Genomic DNA, 18,281 nt, shown 5'->3' on the forward strand with positions numbered 1-18,281 from the left:
TTTACACATTCGCAAATCATTATTCTGCATATTAACGTTATGGCATCAGCTGCAGATTTGTCAGACAGCTTTAGACTCATTTAACATTCTAAATCATCCGTGAAATTGGATCTTATGGTTCTAGTATGCGTGTGTCTTCTGAGATGTGTTTGCTTGAATGTATTTTATCTTTCCTGTTAGATTTTGCTTCCGAATTCGATTACCAGTGGCATATGCAGCTTTTTGTAATAATGATTGTCTTCCGTTTTTGTCCCTGTTTGGTTATGGGAAAATCTGAAGACCGTATTGATAGATTACGGTTACCTCGTAGCAATACCACTAACCATCATTACGGAAGCGGAGGGGAAAAAAGTGATCATCTCGCGACAGTAAAATGGTCACATGAAGCAAGAAAAAATAATAATAAGACAGTTTAATCTTATATCAATTCTTAAGAAAATACAGCATAATGGTTGACGATCGAATTGTATTTGCTTCATATAACAACGAATCCTTTGGTTTTTCATCTCTATTCTTGCTCATCGGTTACGAAGGACACTTGAAGACTGGTGATTAATCACTCCTTAGCCTTACAATTAAAAACGAAAAAGAAAAAACTTATGATGAACTTGTATTAGTACAAAGGAATATTTTCTCTTATTGGAGCGTCCATCGCGTCTGAACTCACAACCATAATTCCAAGAAAAGGTCCATTAATCATTGGAACTCAATAAAAGAAAAAGAAGTGAGTGTTTGCACCCGTGACAGAGAGAGAGATCATTTTTTACCTTTATTTTCAAACAATAACTGCCAAGGTAAACCAATTATTCAATGGACTATCAAATGTCATTAGGAAGACAAGTATTTCAACTGCTTATTTTATTCATAATCGCGAGGTTTGGATTCGGTTCCATTTATAAAGCTGCATTATTTCCAACGACTCAGTGAATTACATTTGCAGGACTTTTTCTGAGTTATATTCCTTTTCAATTCTATTTTTTGATATAATTGGGAATAATATGAAGGCTAATTACCAGTTACCAGTTGTTGTTGTTTTTATTTGCATTATTTATAATAACTGAAAACATGAGCGCTGTCTGCAATTTCTTTCAATGCAAACTTAGGCCAGATCAAGTCTGCATTGCGTCACAAATACGTTTTCGCGTTTTCAAAAGGTAGTGTGTATTTGACAGGTAGTCCTTCACCCATCCCTGAGTTTTCTTCGGATATGCACAAAATATGAATATTTCAATATAATAATTAAGTAATTCTCTAGTAAACAAGACGAAAGGGAAAAACACTCCATTCAATTGTCAATCACTCAAAGTACCGCCAAATATTATCGTACACTAATTGTTGATAAAGATTCGATTTGCAACAAATGATCTCTGTAATTAAATACTACTTTTATCTTCTCCTGAGAAGAAAAATTTAAACAAATATACCGTCAACTTTTGTAACCACATAAAATTGCATTATTTCATATGTGAAACAAACAAAATGCCTAGATCGTTTATGTTCTAAGAAAGTGGGACAGGAGCTGCAAACTATCATCATATCTCATTTTATTCTTATTGCCTAGTTTGTTTTAGCCAAGTAATTACATTAAAATAATTTTAGTTACTTAGTTCTATCTCAAACGTATGCTCTGTCCATCATTTTTATTGTACAGGGTGTTCCATGAGTTCCTAGATATTTCAATAATTCATAAAAATTAGAGAAATTGATATATTAGAGTGCGTTTGCACGATAGTGAAGCGCAAGGAGTTTTTTTTTTTTTTTAGCAAGGAAAAACAAGTTACTTCTTTCACCGATAGAGGGTGCTGTACCACTTGCAGCATTTACAAATACGTTCAAATGAGAATTCTATAAAACGCAGGGTGTACTGCTGATAGCTCGTAATGAATGCGTGCAAAATCCCAGTCATTGGGGGTGAACAGAATTGTTTTAGTGAAAAGAAAATGTGTTGCTGTGACGCTTACTTTGGTGGGGTGATGATTACGCACCATTGTTTACGCCTTATTGTTATTAAAACCTTATTGTCCACGCCCAAGACCGGATAGCTTAGCTATGGCTGAGGAAGATCCATCAGCTCCTCACGTCACCGACGGGAATCGAACCTAGGACACTCCTTCCCCAGGCATATGGCTGCGAAGCGCACCGCCACTAGACTAACCGCGCGGTCGTTCATAATTAAAATTAAAATGCCTTTATTTTACAAATAATGTGAGCAATTATAAATTATAATGAATACTGAGATTTTAATTCTAAACGTCAATTTGATTTTTTTCTGAAAACTTTAGTTTCCGAAAATCCACCGCGCATATATCTCGCACCACAATTTTATAACTTTCATTTTGGAGAAAATGGTGCGAATTATATTAGAGTAAATACGGTAATAGACAATGCCAAATATAGTTCTTTGTTTTGATATAATAATTGCTGTCTCATTACTTAACGGACACAATGTGTATGAGTCTCTGTAGCTTAGTACATAGCGAATGCAGGACTATAGAGCTTCTCTACTGACTAAGCCGTAGAGCATTTTTTTTTGTTTAAAAATAAAAAAATAAAAAATTCGCGTTATATTACTTATCTAGAGCAGCGGTTAACTAGAGTTATCAACACTCTCTGCACCAGAAGGTGCTGATATTGTGGAGCAACAGGTTATGAATGCGTAATAGGGTGTTCAACACCAAATTAATTAATTAATTAATTTGAATTGATTGAAAGAGCTTTGTTTTAAAGAATTCTCGATATTTAGACGATTGTTTTTGTTTACTGCATATCGATGTCAGGCAAACTGTATTTAAATATTAAATTAAACTATCCCATAACATCAATCGTGTCCAGTAATTTGAGTAAATTGAGCACATTTGCTTATCATATACCAACGTATTTCTTGATATGTAAATGAAAGGAAGAAATTATACGTGATCGGCTGTACCTACCTAGAAGAATAGGTGGATGGGGATCTTCCTCAAGTGAGACAGATTGTGAAAGAAGAAGAACTTGTTTAAGAAATTACATCGACAAAAGTTCTGAACAAATGCTTCAAGCCATTTCAAAACAGGGCCTTCTAAAAGCAAATCCGATTACTGAAAGGAACAGCAAAATAACCGATATATGCGGTGGAAAAAAAAAAAACGCATCGAATTTCTTCGAGATACTGAGTAAAAAAAAATTGACGTGAACAAGAAGTGGCAATGGCTACAATATGTACATATTAAGAAAGAAACGGAAGGATTTATTCTAGCAGCTCAATAACAGGCGTTACAAATTAATGTAATCAAAGCAAAAATTTTGAACATCAATAATAACCGCAAATGCAGATTATGCGATCAGAAAGATGAGACTGTAGAACATCTAATCAGTGCCTGCAGCAAAATAGCTCAAACGGACTATAAATGCCGCAATGATCACGTGACCAAAATAATTCATATATGCAAAAAATATATATTTACTACATCTGATAACTGGTGGCAGTATAAAATAGTGACAGTATTAGGAAACGAAACAGCAAAAATTCTCTGGGACTTTCGAATACAAACTGATCGGCATTTGGAACACAATAGACCTGACATCACAATTATTGAACATGGACAAGTTTGGATTATTGACGTTGCAGTACCTACCGATAACAACATCAACAACAAAGAATTGGAAAAAATCACTAAATATCGAGATCTGGCAAACGAAGTTGGCCGACTGTGGCGAAGTCATCCAAAAAGGTATTGGTGCACTTGGTGCATCATCCAAGTGACCCCATATGACCTACAAAGTGGTAAAAGTGTACGGAAACGAGTCTTCTTCAAATTCTGAGGCCAACTTCTCTATTTAATATGAAGCCTTTCACAAAGTCACTACTATTCGTGCAGAGGGGTAGCTAGGAAGCGGTGGATGGGGCGATCCACCCCGGGCGACACTCAGAATCTTTTTGAACTTTTGCAGTGAATTCTCAAATACAGTCTCGAGAACTCATTTCCAAATATTGTAATACTACTGCGAATTTTCTTCACAATTGCTGTAAGTGTTGCTAGTTGTGAAAGGAGTTTTTCTAAATAAAATTGATTAAGAATTACCTACATTACTGTGAAATAGACTTCGCCAATATCATCAACGATTTTGATAACAGAAAAGCAAAAAAAATAACATTTTAGAAAATTAAAGTTTTACTTCAAAAATAAACAGTGTTTTAATTTATTTCCCTATTCAATACGTCGTTTTGACTTTTTGTAGTGTTTTTGGTGTGTATTGAGAGGGGAGGTAAACTCAGGGACCGCCTCGGGCGGCAAAAGCTCTCGCTACACCACTGTATTCGTGTACATTTTCTGTATAGTGCGTATATTGGTGTCATGTCTGGAATTTTCTACACGTGAAAGTGAATCAACTGTTCTTTCATGTGGCGCCATCTAACGATGAAAATATAAATTACCTCATACATTTACTATGATCAGTTAGATGTTGTACTGAAATCAGTAACGAGACAACATTCTTATTTCTGCATTACTAAATTTTGTAATTAGCTTTATAAACAAATAACTAAAAGCGCTATCGAAAAAACAACAATAAAAATGAAACTAGTCATTCATTCATTTAAAATAGCATGATTCTGTATTTTATTTCTATGCCCCATTTTACATTGGAATCTCGTGAAGCCTAAATACAACTTCAGTAAATTAATTGCAGCTGAATACAAAGAAGAAAGCAATAAATTGATTTTATTGTTTATTATTTTAAAACATATTATTCAAATGCATTCTCTAAAAGGGACTTCGGGGAAGTTTTAAGAAGACGTGAAAAACTTGTGTAAGTCCCAACTCTGATTTTAGTTCCACGAAACTAATAGGAATATGCAGTCAGACCTTAGTATAAATACTGAGTGGCTATTAATAAATAAATCTTTCTTCTTCTTTGATCTATCATGGATTTTAGGTCAGGTAGCCTGTTCCGCACTCATACCATATCTTTTTTTTTGGTGTTCCAATTCTTCGTTTTCCACTTATTTTGTATCTGTATAATATTTTTAGTAGTCTGCTGTTGTCGATTCGATTTAAATGTTCTATCCATATTTGTTTATACTGTCTTATGTAGTAATTAATTGGTTTTATATTCAGGGATTGTAAAATTTCTTCATTTGTTTTATGGTTCCACTTGGTATATCCAGCTGTTTTTCTGAGAAATTTCATTTCTGCTGTTGGAATTCGTTTTTCATCTTTCCGTTTTATGGTCCATGTTTCGCTTCCGTATAGTAAAATTGGTATACTAGGCATTATATAGTCTAATTCTAGTGTGCTTTTGTACTAGAGTGGATTAAATATATTATTTATTATGGCATTTACTTTGACAAAGTTTGATATTTTAGTATAATAAATAAATAAATTCAGAAAATGTTTTTGTGATGCTCAAGTTTAGTGCTTCCCTACTTTTGAACATTTGATAACATGTTCCGTCTGTAGTTAAATCAGAAAATCAGTTAAATCTGTAATTATATCAGAAAAACTTAGGCACTACATTAGGTGTATGAATTCATAATAGATGGCGCCACCACGAAGTACAAGTAGACTCCATTTATTCAGATAATATGAAATAGTCGTGGTAAAGATGAGAGGATTTTTTCTTTCTTTCTTTTGTAAAAAAAAAAAAAAGAAAACAAATTCCAACTTCTGAAGGAAAATCTCTTACACCTACTTATGTATACGACCAGATAACCGGCTTCGGTTGAAAAGCTCTTATTACGATTTTTCACCTCCTGGACTGGATTTGAACGGGATCTGTCCAGCGTACTAGCAACCATAATTTCTTTCGTTTCCTTAATCTTTTCATATTCCATTAAGTTAAATAATTCTTTTGCATAAATATTTTATGAAAATTACAACATTTAATTACTTTAGATACGTTTAATACTAATTTTTATACATTTTTCCGAATTTATCCCCCCATCCCTCAAACTAACAATAATTTATTTTTGGAATTAACCGGAACCATATCACCTGTGCTTCGTTTAGATTAAACGACCCAATATTCAATGGACGTATTCAAGATCCTGTCGGTGGAATGAAAATCCACATGAGTTTATATAACCTACAGTTGCATATACTGTCCTCAGCTTCACACGTATGTGTGTGTGTGTGTGTCGTAAGCTAACGAGTTCCTATAGCTACTTCAGTATTCGTACAGCTTATTATTTATTCAATCAGACTGCATCTATTAATTGAATGTAATAACATGGATTAAACACATAAAAATAAAAATACATAATAACATCTTTGGGGACATAAGATGGAAAACACAAACTGTGTACAGTTTAGCCACAAAGCGGTTTTTTTTCTTTTCATTTTATGTTCTATTTTCTTTTTTCTTTTTTTTTCATTTTATGTTCTGTTATATTCTATTGTCTATTTTATTTAATTTATTTATTTTTGTATTTGTTTGTATAGAGAGCGTGAAAACCATCTTAGTGTTGCTATCTGTTATCATCAAGTTTTATTATATGCAACTTTAATTATTTGTATGTTTCGTTGCATTAGCCGATTTTATATAAAAGGGGAAATACATAAAAGAATATAATATATCAGAATTTTCATAATGCACTTTGATCTTTAAATGATGTCCGACCTTATTTGGCGGGTGGAGACGTTTTGCCACCTTTTCCCACGGAGTGTCGCAGAGCTTCATATCAAGCCAGACATTTGTAAATAATAATAATAATAATAATAATAATAATAATAAAACTATATGAAGGTTTTACCTTTCAGTGTCCAGGTGAAAGTACTTTTTACACTTTTAAAACTATGTTAAGTTGTTGTTTTTTTGCAACTCCATTAAAATCAAGCTTCTCTTAAGAAAAACTTTCAAGTTCGAGAACATTTCTTGGACTTTTCCATTCTTCTAGTGGGTAACATTATTTAGGAATGATCCATAAGGAACAGCGTTAACCAATGGTTTGCAAACTTTATATAGTAACCAGGGGTGGCTCTTGCATAGGCACTCGGAACTGCAGCACCTCCAATTTTTCTCCATATATAAATATATTTATTAATTTATTTATATTTGCTTGTAATATTTAATTTTATCATCAACAATCCTATACAATTAGCGTAATGCGGCACTCTCCGTCGAGCAGTTCCACTGTTTATATGCAGTTTGCGCTAGTAGTAGAGTGTTCGTAGTGCTTATCGTGTTTACTCCTTCTCTTTAAATATTTGGACATTACAATTAAAGACATAACATTTGTTATAGTTTTTATTTCAGAACATTGTTGGGGTTATGATAATGGATTTTATTTTTAAGTAATTTTGAATTATACCAAACCGTATAATTTCATCGATAATAAACAATATTTCTCAATTTTAATTTTTTTTTTTTTTAATTTTTGCCATACTTTTCATACTTTATCCAAACACGTATACACTGTACTTACAGTGTGTATGAAAGTTGCAGCACCCCCACGATTTCAAGCCACGAGCCGCCACTGACAGTAACATCCCCTATTTAGGACTACAGTGATACCTCGGCTAACGAGTGACTCTTCTAACGAATTTTTCGGCTAACGAAGATTTTTTTCGCTGTTTTTCGGACTCGGCTAACGAATACGGATTCGGCTAACGAATGTTTTAGTGGATGCGCGCGCTAAAAGCAGCAAACATGAACGGTCGGGCCATTCCAGGAGCTTATCTTTGCCATCTGTATGTGTGTGAGACAAAAAAATGAGCTGACCACATCACATAGGGGGAGACCCACCAACCCGACTGGGTTGTTTACGTTTGAGACAGCGAGAAGTGTCTGAATAAATTGTCTGAATCACTTTAAAAACATTCTGAAAAAAAGATAAGTTCAATCAACTTTGGACAGATTTTTGACTTCTCCTTTAGCAAAGAGAGAGGGGTCAAAGTGTATATAATAGTGTAAAGATCGTCAGTTTTTCATTCTACTTTCCATTCTCCTTCATCTACTTGGGTAGCTGTTCATCTCAGCCGTTGGGGAATTTTTGCCCTTTTATAGTGCTTTTTACTATTTTATAAAACTTATCATTAAATAGTAGGCAGTAAATCCAAATAGTAAAATAGTAAATCCAGAACGAATTAAAAGATTTTCTATAGAAACCTACGGGAAATCACGTTTGGCTAATGAAGATTTCGGCTAATGAATGCGATTCCGGAACGAATTATCTTCGTTAGCCGAGGTATCACTGTATTTTCGTTGTATTCTCCTTTACCTTAAATAAAATTTATAGTTAACTATTAATAAGTATTAATAAATAAATATATTTATTTTTATATAGTTTATGTTTGTTTATATTATTTATTTGTTAATATAACCGAGATAACAGAAACAAAACAGAAATTAAACGGAACAAAAGATATATATGCTTTTACTATGTTATATAGTGGAGTGGACCAACACATCAGCGCTTCTGGTGGAGTGGCCATTTTCATCGATGATATATGGAAAATAGAATACGAAAGTACAATTTTGAAAATCATCGAATTATAACAGTTAAATTAAAAACAAATAGAAGCGAATTAATTAAATGTCATAGGAGTATATGCCACTGAAGTAGAAAAATAAGACTCTGAACAGTTTTATGAGGAACTACAAAACATTTAAATAAATGTAATAAGAATGGCTATATATTAATAGCAGGAGTTCTTAATGAGAGAGTTGGAAATAATCCAATCCGAAATGTCTTAGGAAAATATGCATAAATTTGCATGAATAACAATAGTCAAGAACTATTAGACTTTTGTATTTTCAATAATTTTAAAATTACTAATTTTTTTTTCAAATAAATAAATAAATATAAATACAGTATAATTGCAATGGCAGAAGAACAAGATCGATAATGGATTACATCATTGCTAATCAGAAACTAGCTACACATGTAAGAGATGTGCATAGATGTTTACACAGAAAATAAATTTTTTCAGATCAATTCTTAGTAGTTTCTAAAATAGAAATACTAACAAAATGGAGAAAAGAAGTAAATAAAAAAAAAACAATAAATAGAACAAGTAAACAACGTACATTTATTAAAAGAAGAAAACTTTAGAATGATATAACATTACAAATTACCTAAATGAAATCCAAATCAGTGAATACATAGAAGACGAATGGAAATATTTCAAAATCTTTTTCAAAAATCTTTGCTGAAATTCAAATGACCTTCAAAATCAGTATATTAATTAAATAAAATAAACGAACAATACAATTTAAAATTTATCGTAAAAGAAAACAAATGACATGGCATTTAAGATCGAGATCATGTTAGATCAAAAATAGAAAATAAAATAATAGAATAGGTGACGCAGTTTAATTATTTAAGCTGCATAAATAGAGTTCGAAAGATATTGGCTACCGAAATAGGTGGATATATATAGACCAACGGAAAGAAAGATAGACAGAGAGAGAGAGAGAGAGAGTAGATGCAAGATGGGAATACCAGTGAAGCCGGAACAGCCAAATGCCTAATCCTCGAAGAGAAAAAAACAAGAAGATATAAAATTTGTTTCTTTGAAACACTAATAAATTTATTAGTATTAAGATTTATGAAGAAAATATTAATTCATATAAATAATAACATTCATAAAGAACACTTATTACTTACATTATTTTAAATATATGAATACTTTTGCCTCTTATCTCAGAACCGTGTTCGTAACTTCAAAATTTTCACAGCGTACTATTTGATGTGCAGAACACAAAATAATTAGTAAACTTATGTTTATAATACCAAATGACACATTTTGACCAAGTCTAGGTGGCATGGTGTAGTTGGATGAGCTTTAGAAGAACGAAATATAAGTTCTAATAACAATGGAATTCTTACAATATAGCACATTAATTTGGAAGAAAATTGTTGATAGGAAAATAATAATAATACAGATTTCCCAATTCATTAATATCATAGTCGTCTACTACACTATACTATACCATGCTATTCCTTTAGGAATTTGAAGATAATGATGATCAACATCATTATTTAGATGATTTCAAATACTTTTAAAGTCTGTTAATCTTTAAAGTTTTATAGATTACTTAATTTGGATGAAGATTATTTATTTAGATCAGAGATTGTTCATATCCAGATGGAAGTGGATGAATTTTCTAAACAGAGATTTGCTCTAAATTTGTTACGCGAAATATGCATCCAATGTAGCATACTTACAAAACACATTTTACATTCAAATATAATCTGAGGATTAAGGTTCCTGATTGCGTGTGTAGTCTCCTGGAAACAGAAAATATATCTCTTTAATTAAAATTACATTCGTGAAAAAAAATGTTAGATGCAGCGCCTAATGTACATTGTGTTCCGCTAAAAATTGTGGGATTGAAAGTAGTTGCTTATTTGCTTTGCGCCTTTTCCATGGTAATTCACACGCTCGACTATTGGGTGAACTGTCTGCTGTAAGCATAATACTCAGCCGTACTTGTTGACTAACAGACTGAACGAACTACTTTATTTATTTTTTTTGGGGGGGGGGAAGGGTAATAACTTTCCATAATTAAATATGATATGTGGGAAATTGAAACTAAAATATTTTTTAAAACACATCTATATTTGGTACGCGTTTAGATCTATAATACATTCGTGCAGTTATAGTAATAGAAAATGGCATCGTTATGGATGCGATTCTGATCCTCTAAAATCAGTTTTTTACTTTTCCTTCTTCTTCTTCGTAAAACTGCCATCGCACTAGTTTAAGATCAGAATCACGAGAGGAGAGCAGTTATCTGTCGTATCTTCGGGCACTTTCGTCTATGCCCTCCAAAATATATCCCACTAATATTTCAATCCAGAGATTAAGGATTCATTTTTATTTCATTCCGAAAATTTTCATTAATTAACGAAGTAAATTCGGAATTTTTATAACCATTTATAGTGCATAAAAAATAAATGAACGCATAAAATATACATTGAATTATTTTGAACTCGTCCTATAATCTGTGCATATTTTTAATTTGTGCATCTTTTTTTTAATTTTTTGCATTTTGATGCATCCAAGACTACACCATTAACATTTTAATTTATTAACATCTCAAGCACGATGCATAACGATAGGCTGTAACCACGCAAATTTTTTCCGAATGATTTCACTATGAGTGAATTGCAAATTTGTTTTATGTTATACCACACATACATTTTTGCTGAATGAGCGGTCGTAAGTTGCGCAAACATTAAAGGATTTATGTATTACTTGACAAATTCGTGATTTCAGCGTTTAACCGAATTTATTAATCGGAATAATTTCTTAATTTTCTAAGCAACTTGAAGCGCATTTCACATGAGAAAACCAAACTGCATTTCAAAGGAAAACGACTTACGAGTACTCTGAAATTTTCTTCAAGTGCTATCAACTCATAAAAGCAATGGGGCGTTTTGATTTCTACTCGTGCTATTTAAACAACGCCATCTACCTAGAAATAAGTCAGTTTTGATGGAGACCTAATGATGAATAAGCCCCTTTAATGCCACTAAAGAATGGTATTTCAGGAGGCAATTCCACCACTATTTTCAAAGTGTAAGTAAGAAAGTAGGAAGAAATCAGGGGAGAGAAGGGTGGGGAAAGAAAAATATCCCCTTTGTACAGCACATCGTCTTCCATTAAAAGGTTGGTTTGAAGCAGGAGATTTTCTCTTCGTAATATATGGTTATATAATGTCATTATTATCGGTGACAGCTCGCGCTCGCTAAACTTAGCCGACTGTATTCGAAGAGACAATTTATCATCTCGGTAAAGATCTTGCTTCTCGAGGCCTTACTGTCACCAGCCGACGGAGAGGATAATGAGCGGTTTAAATGGTTATTTTAAGGCAAATGACCCATGCAGGTAATATAAGTCACGTGTTCTGTGTCGTATTGCCAGTTATTGCAGCGATGTTATCTGAAAAATAAATAGGATCCTTATCGAGTAGTTACTTCAGGGAGAAACAAAGTGAGATCTGCTCTGTCTCTTTAAGAATCGAACGGCATACTTATGTAAAATTGCTGTCAAGTGCACAGTTAGAGTACTTTCAACAAATTACGCTTCAGAAACAGAGTTCAAAGCGGTGAAAGACAAGAGCCGCAGCGATTCCGGAGCTTAAGGGTAGAAGTATTTTTCAAGCGGAAAATTTCTCATCAGTGTGTGTGTGTGTGTGTGTATGTGTGTGTGTGTGTGTGTGTGTGTGCGCGCGCAGGTGTTAGGCTGTTGTTTACCTATACGTTAAAATATCTTTATAACGGAAGTTCACAAGAGTCTAAAAATATTTTTATTATGAAGAAAATCTAGTTATATGCAATTTTTAGGTCGAATTGACGGTCGCACATCATTAGCGTTGAATGAGCAAATGCAAAGAGTAAAACTGAATAAGAGAAATGTTTTGGCATAAACTTCTTGGCTTCTATGAGCGTGCTTATTTCATTGTTGTATAATTCCCATAAGATCAACTGCCGCTTTTATATAGCCCACTAACTAAAAAATTCAAAAATATTTGAATTCATTTCGTCCACTAGCGTGTAGTCAGAGAAAAAGAAAGAGAATGGAACACAACTCACTGACGGACACGAGAGAGCAACAACCCCCCACAATAGTGCTATATTCTCGTCATCAGTATAACATAATTCAGAAGTGCTACAGAGAGTAAGCATGCTGCCGAGGAGATGTTTTAACCGATTTAAACGATTGCGAAAAATAAACAAAATAATTTGTTTTTGCAAAAATAATGAAACACTTCGCTTATTATAACCGAACCACAGTTAATAGTAAAAATGAAGGTAAATGGATTAGTAATAACTTTTGTACTGTTCGTCAGTCGAATCGTTATTATGATAACGTTTCGACCGACGATCAGTAACTTTCATCAAAGCTAAATATGCTTTTATACCTCGGTACCTTTTTTAGACAAGTTATATCTAAATGGAAAACCTTCTCTTTATTTCTGAATGAGTAATGATACAACGATACGTAATTGTAAAATCGAAACTGGGTGGTTACTAATAGATTCAAATAAACTTAAATGAATTCTAAGCCTTCAGGTCAACAGAATAACAAAAAAAAAGGTTTTCCATAATTCATCATGGGATAACATCATTTTTCAAGCAAACGCACTGACAATCGCTATTTAATCAAACTAACCATCCATTGACATGTCTTTTCCGCCTAATTAACCCCTTAATTAAGTTTTTGTAGCCTTCGAAATTATTAATTACGTAGCATCCCATTTCATTATAGGATGTAATTTAGGAAATTCCCATTCTTTTGAGTATAATGGCTGCTGGGCTGACTATCACAGGGCAGCTGCTGCTTCCACGTGCGCAAAACCGTAATCCAGAATTTGGAATTGAATATCTGGATTCAACTCTGGATTTGGGGTTTTATATATTACCCCGGAGGGAGAGATAGATAGATAGATAGATAGATAGATAGATAGATAGAGAGAGAGAGAGAGAGAGAGAGAGAGAGAGAGAGAGACATACGTTAATCTGTATTGCTGGTTTTAATATCATAATGCCTGTTTATATATTTATAATTTGGATTGCGAGCATTCAATCATACCAAATGGATCTACTGAAGAGGGTTAATTACCAATAAGAGAGAAATAGTGTTTAAAAGAGTTTACTAATTACTTTTAGAGTTTTTAATATCCTTTTATAGTAAGAGTCTCTCTATAAAAAGTTCCTTTAAACAGTTTAAATATATCTGAAATGGGAATCGGTATTCATATCGATTCTTTAGGATTATCGATTCTGATTGTGTAATTATTTCAATCCACATAATAGACCCTTATAGAAATGTAAATAAATAAATAAGAAAAATAATAATAAATAACAAAATGCCAACTGATTTCTTCCTTGAAAAGTTTATTATAGGCTAAATAGGAAGTCATATTTTAAGTAGTTGCACATATGAGTAAAAAATTTAATTCGAACATATACCAGACTTTAAGATCTTTAAGATTCAGGAGAGTTATCATTTTTAAGTTGCACACCTTAATTCAGGAGGGTTACAATTTTTAAGTTGCACATATACCAGAGTTTATTGGTCAGTAGAGTGCCCCTCGTTTTCTTTTTCTTCATCATCATCATCATCATCATCGTCGTCGTCGTCGTCGTCATCATCATCATCATTATCATGATTTAAAGAAACCCAACTCTGTTCCACAACAGCAGTCACCCGTTTCTCATACTCTCTTTTGTTTTCCTGATAAAGTTGAGCTGCTAAACTGTTTGCAGGACTATTAGGATTAGGTTCATCCAGAAGAGATTGTATAGATGTTAGGATTCCTGAAACGTCGTAACTAGGGCTCCATCGACTTTGAAGTATGTCGATACAAATACTACCATCAGCATAAACATTGGGATGAAACATCTTTGAAGCAAATTTTACTAGTGGAGGCTTACTTGGATATTCTTCTGTAAATTCTAGCGTTAATTTAAAAGTTCCATCTTCAAAAGGTGTTCCGTGAGGTCCAAATATCACGGCATTCCAGAACAGAAGATTGTTGTCTTTTGGAGCTCCACTTATCCCTGTTGGGGGATCTTTTTGCAGTTTTTTGAAATCTCTCATAAGCCTTCGTATAGCTGTAAGAAACATTTGAAATTATATATTTAATCGAATTCGTTGTTATGTTGATAACAGAAGTTGGTACTTTATATTGATCTAAATAAATTAATTTCAAACTAGGTAATTTCAAAATTATAATTTGTACAATGAAAACAGTACTACAATGTTGATTAAGCAGTTGAACCATAAAATTAAAATGGTACTAGTTTATAACAAGAAATATATTAAATATGCTGACAAATGAAATGTCTAATTTTGTAAAGGAAAACAGGACTGATCATATTTTAAAATTACTGGAATAGTAATATTTTTCTAATGACATCTATATTTTTAGAACCTGTGCAAAACGCTGAAAATGAAAGTAATGAAAACGTTTAGTATCATCAGCGGTGTAAAAATAATTTAATTGATTTAAGGACCATATCCGATTTATAAAGCTATAGTCCTTAAATCTGTAAAATTATTATCCTCAATAAACAATTAATTCGATCAATGTAATGATAACTGCATCACTAAAAGTCAACCTATAGCGTGGTGGTGATGGAAAGAGGTCAAACATGGCACTGCTGACTTCCGTTTGTATTAAAATAAAATTTTGTTATGCGTAAGATTCTTATCTCCACGGCTCTTATGGGATATTCACAATCCGTCGTTTTTGTTTAAACTTCAGTCGTCGTCTCGCTTTTATAAATAAACCCTACTAAAATAATGCACAAATTAAATGATTTTCTTCCTATAATGATAATTATCAGCTTCCCAAGAAAGAAGGCTGACAATTATCATTATATATGCAATTAGAATTTTAATTACCAGGCTGGAATATTTTGGTTTACTGATGGCGTTACACGCGGCTTTTTAATTCATTTGGGAATGAAAAAGGATACACAATCAAATTAATCTTAGCATTCGAAATATCCGGGGTTCTCATTGTATACTGCATTAAGAAGCGGACTCTCGGTTAATTAAGATGGCAGAATTATAACGAGAGGCACATCGTGCCGACGCATATGTTGTAAATCGTTTCCGTTGATCTGCGCATTTATTATTATATTAACTGTGTTAAATCAACACGTGTTGCTAATTAATTCTAATTGCCTTCTCTCCTTAATTAGCTTCGACATTCATAAACGAATCTGTATGCTGATATGATTCGCAGCATAGTAGCCAGCATGCGATGAACATTTTACCCATTTGGGAATTAGTTCAAATCTTCCTATTTAAAGCATAGACAATGCGTGCTTAAAGCCTTTTGTGCTTATTTTTCCTAAATTATTAAGTTTAGTAATCTAGTCTAGCTACAAGAAGTATCAAATTGAGCTTCTGTCTTCATCGTCAAGAGAGTTCTCAGCGAGCACCATGTGTGTTCAGCTCTCTGCTTGAAATAATATTCTCTGTACATATAAGTTTTATTTTGCTGTAAGTAAAATTTGAATTTACAGTCTTCATAGCTGAGTCGGGTTCGATGAAGTCCTCTGGTTGGAAAGACCTGAGGACAAATCCTTTTTAAGACGCTAAGAACTTTTATTAGGGCTTTAGTCTGTCGGATACTGCAGGGGACGGATATTTCTTCCGGAAAATCAAGCCTTTCTTCCCGCAATCAGCCAAATCTGCCAACAGAACACCCTACAATTGAATATAATGTCATGTTTAACCATCATATTCCAGAATTATGGTTAGGAAATCCAAGGATACTTTGAAGGACATGGGCATCTAAGGAATTGGTAGAACCGCTGATGGTTTTACAGGTAACTCGGATTTAAAAAAAAAAAATCTGAAGATTCATTACACTAGGCACATTATACATAACAAAACAATGATAGAATTAGGATATACAATCAAATTAATGTTTGATTTTTAATTTTAAAAACTAAAAAAAAAAAAACAGCACAGTAAAAAGTAGACCTACACACCCATGTGTATATTAGTTTTTATTCTTCATGGCAATATACAATGCAGATTGCATTATATACTGCATTTTACATTTTATGATTCAATGCTTACTTTTCGTTTTAACGACAATATATCACGCAAATTTAAACAGTAAAATTAGCATTATGCCCACCACTTTCTCGTATTTACTTGATCTCCAAATTTAAAGTTTCTAAATGATAAGATATTACTTCGAAAGCATCTCAATATATTATTGTAATAATTAATTTAAGTTTCTCTAACTTAAATTAACCAATTTAATTCCTTTAAAATATTTAAAACGGACCGATACTATGGTTCTTATCTCTGCAGAGAGACGGTTAATAATTAAGCGAGAAATCTTTGCTTAATTAAACCCTCCTTCCACCCCAATTCTCCTGGGGAAAGTGTGCAGCTATCCTCGCCCTTAAATGTCTTAATTTATCCTTAATTATTACCAACTAATTGCTAACTAATTAGAATCCGTCATCACGTCTCGTTATAGGACTAATTTACAGGATTAAAAAAAAATTACAGGATATATTAAATTCTCTTCTATAACTATAAGTATATTCATTAAATAAACCGGTAGTTATAGAATACCATAACATAATAACATAATGGCATAATATAATACAATAGCATAAAATGAAATAAAATGCGAATCTGCCAATGGGAAAGCAATACATCCAATAATATGAACTCTGTCATATTTACCTTTGTTATGTGTGGCCATCTTTTAACAGATTTTTTTTTTCTGGTATGCAATCACAATGGCTAAAGTGTGTCGATGGAGCACATAATAGAAATTGATCCCTAACTTATTACAAACTGATTCCGCTCTTCTCTGTCTTACAATTGAAATGACATTTCAAGAATGGTTATTTAAAATACAAATCAAACAGTAGGCCATAACAATGGTCCATTGTTGATTTTAACAAAACATTTTTATTCAACTGACATCTGCGTTTGCAGTATTAGAATACAGACAACAATGCAACTGTCAATAACAATAATACTTTCCTTCACCTAACTATAACGTGGTATATTATGCTTGTTTCTCGGACCAGTACCAGAACGGTTCATGAATATTATTTTAGACTACTTTAATGTGTATAATTAAGAAGAAATAATTTCACAAGGTGTGTGTTTATTGTATAGACATTTTCCGGCTAGAATGTTTCTTTTTTGTTGTTAAAAAAAAAAAAAAAAAAAAAAAAAAAAAAATATATATATATATATATATATATATATTGGGTTTGTATCCGTTATCAGCATACTTCAACATAAAGACACGAAAGAAATCAGTGTGGTGGGTGGGTGGGTACTAATATTATAATTACCGTATTTTTCGCTTTATAAGACACGCTTTTTTTAATCTAAAATATAGGATGCTTCCTATAAGCCGAATGCGTCTTATAAACCGGTGCATCTTACGGTGAGTTTTATACGCCGATGTGTTTTTATGTATGCACAGTAACAGTGAGTCATCGCTTGTCGGTAATGAGTGATCAGTTTGAATGGTTGCACAGTCGTTCAAGGTCACACATTTGAGCTAGTAATCAATACATTATTATATTTATTTTTTCTTATAACTCATGGATTCTACGAAGCACAGACATAGCTAAACGACTGCGTTTAATGGTAGTGAGAATGAGTATTCAAAAATAATGGCAATAGGTCAGCAGAGCGGCACTTTGGGCTTCCGCCTACAGAAAAAATGGTACGACCTTGGAGTAAACAAGAGCAGCAACTAATAAAAGAATTTTGTACGTAATTTTTGTATAAAAATTTTGAATAACAGAGATTTTGGATTTTCAGAATTTTTATTCCAAAAAACACAAT

The 18,281-nt window shown here is 32.7% G+C and overlaps 1 pseudogene; it reads right to left on the reverse strand.

Moving 5' to 3' along the window:
* Positions 1-14,000: 14,000 nt before the first annotated feature.
* Positions 14,001-17,275, reverse strand: LOC150110543 (ubiquitin-conjugating enzyme E2 A pseudogene; annotated as a pseudogene).
* Positions 17,276-18,281: the final 1,006 nt, after the last annotated feature.

Source organism: Typopeltis vanoorti, chromosome 1 (assembly GCF_054136105.1).
Source record: "Typopeltis vanoorti isolate ZY-2024b chromosome 1, IOZ_Tvanoo_1.0, whole genome shotgun sequence".
In the NCBI taxonomy this organism is placed as follows: domain Eukaryota; kingdom Metazoa; phylum Arthropoda; class Arachnida; order Uropygi; family Thelyphonidae; genus Typopeltis; species Typopeltis vanoorti.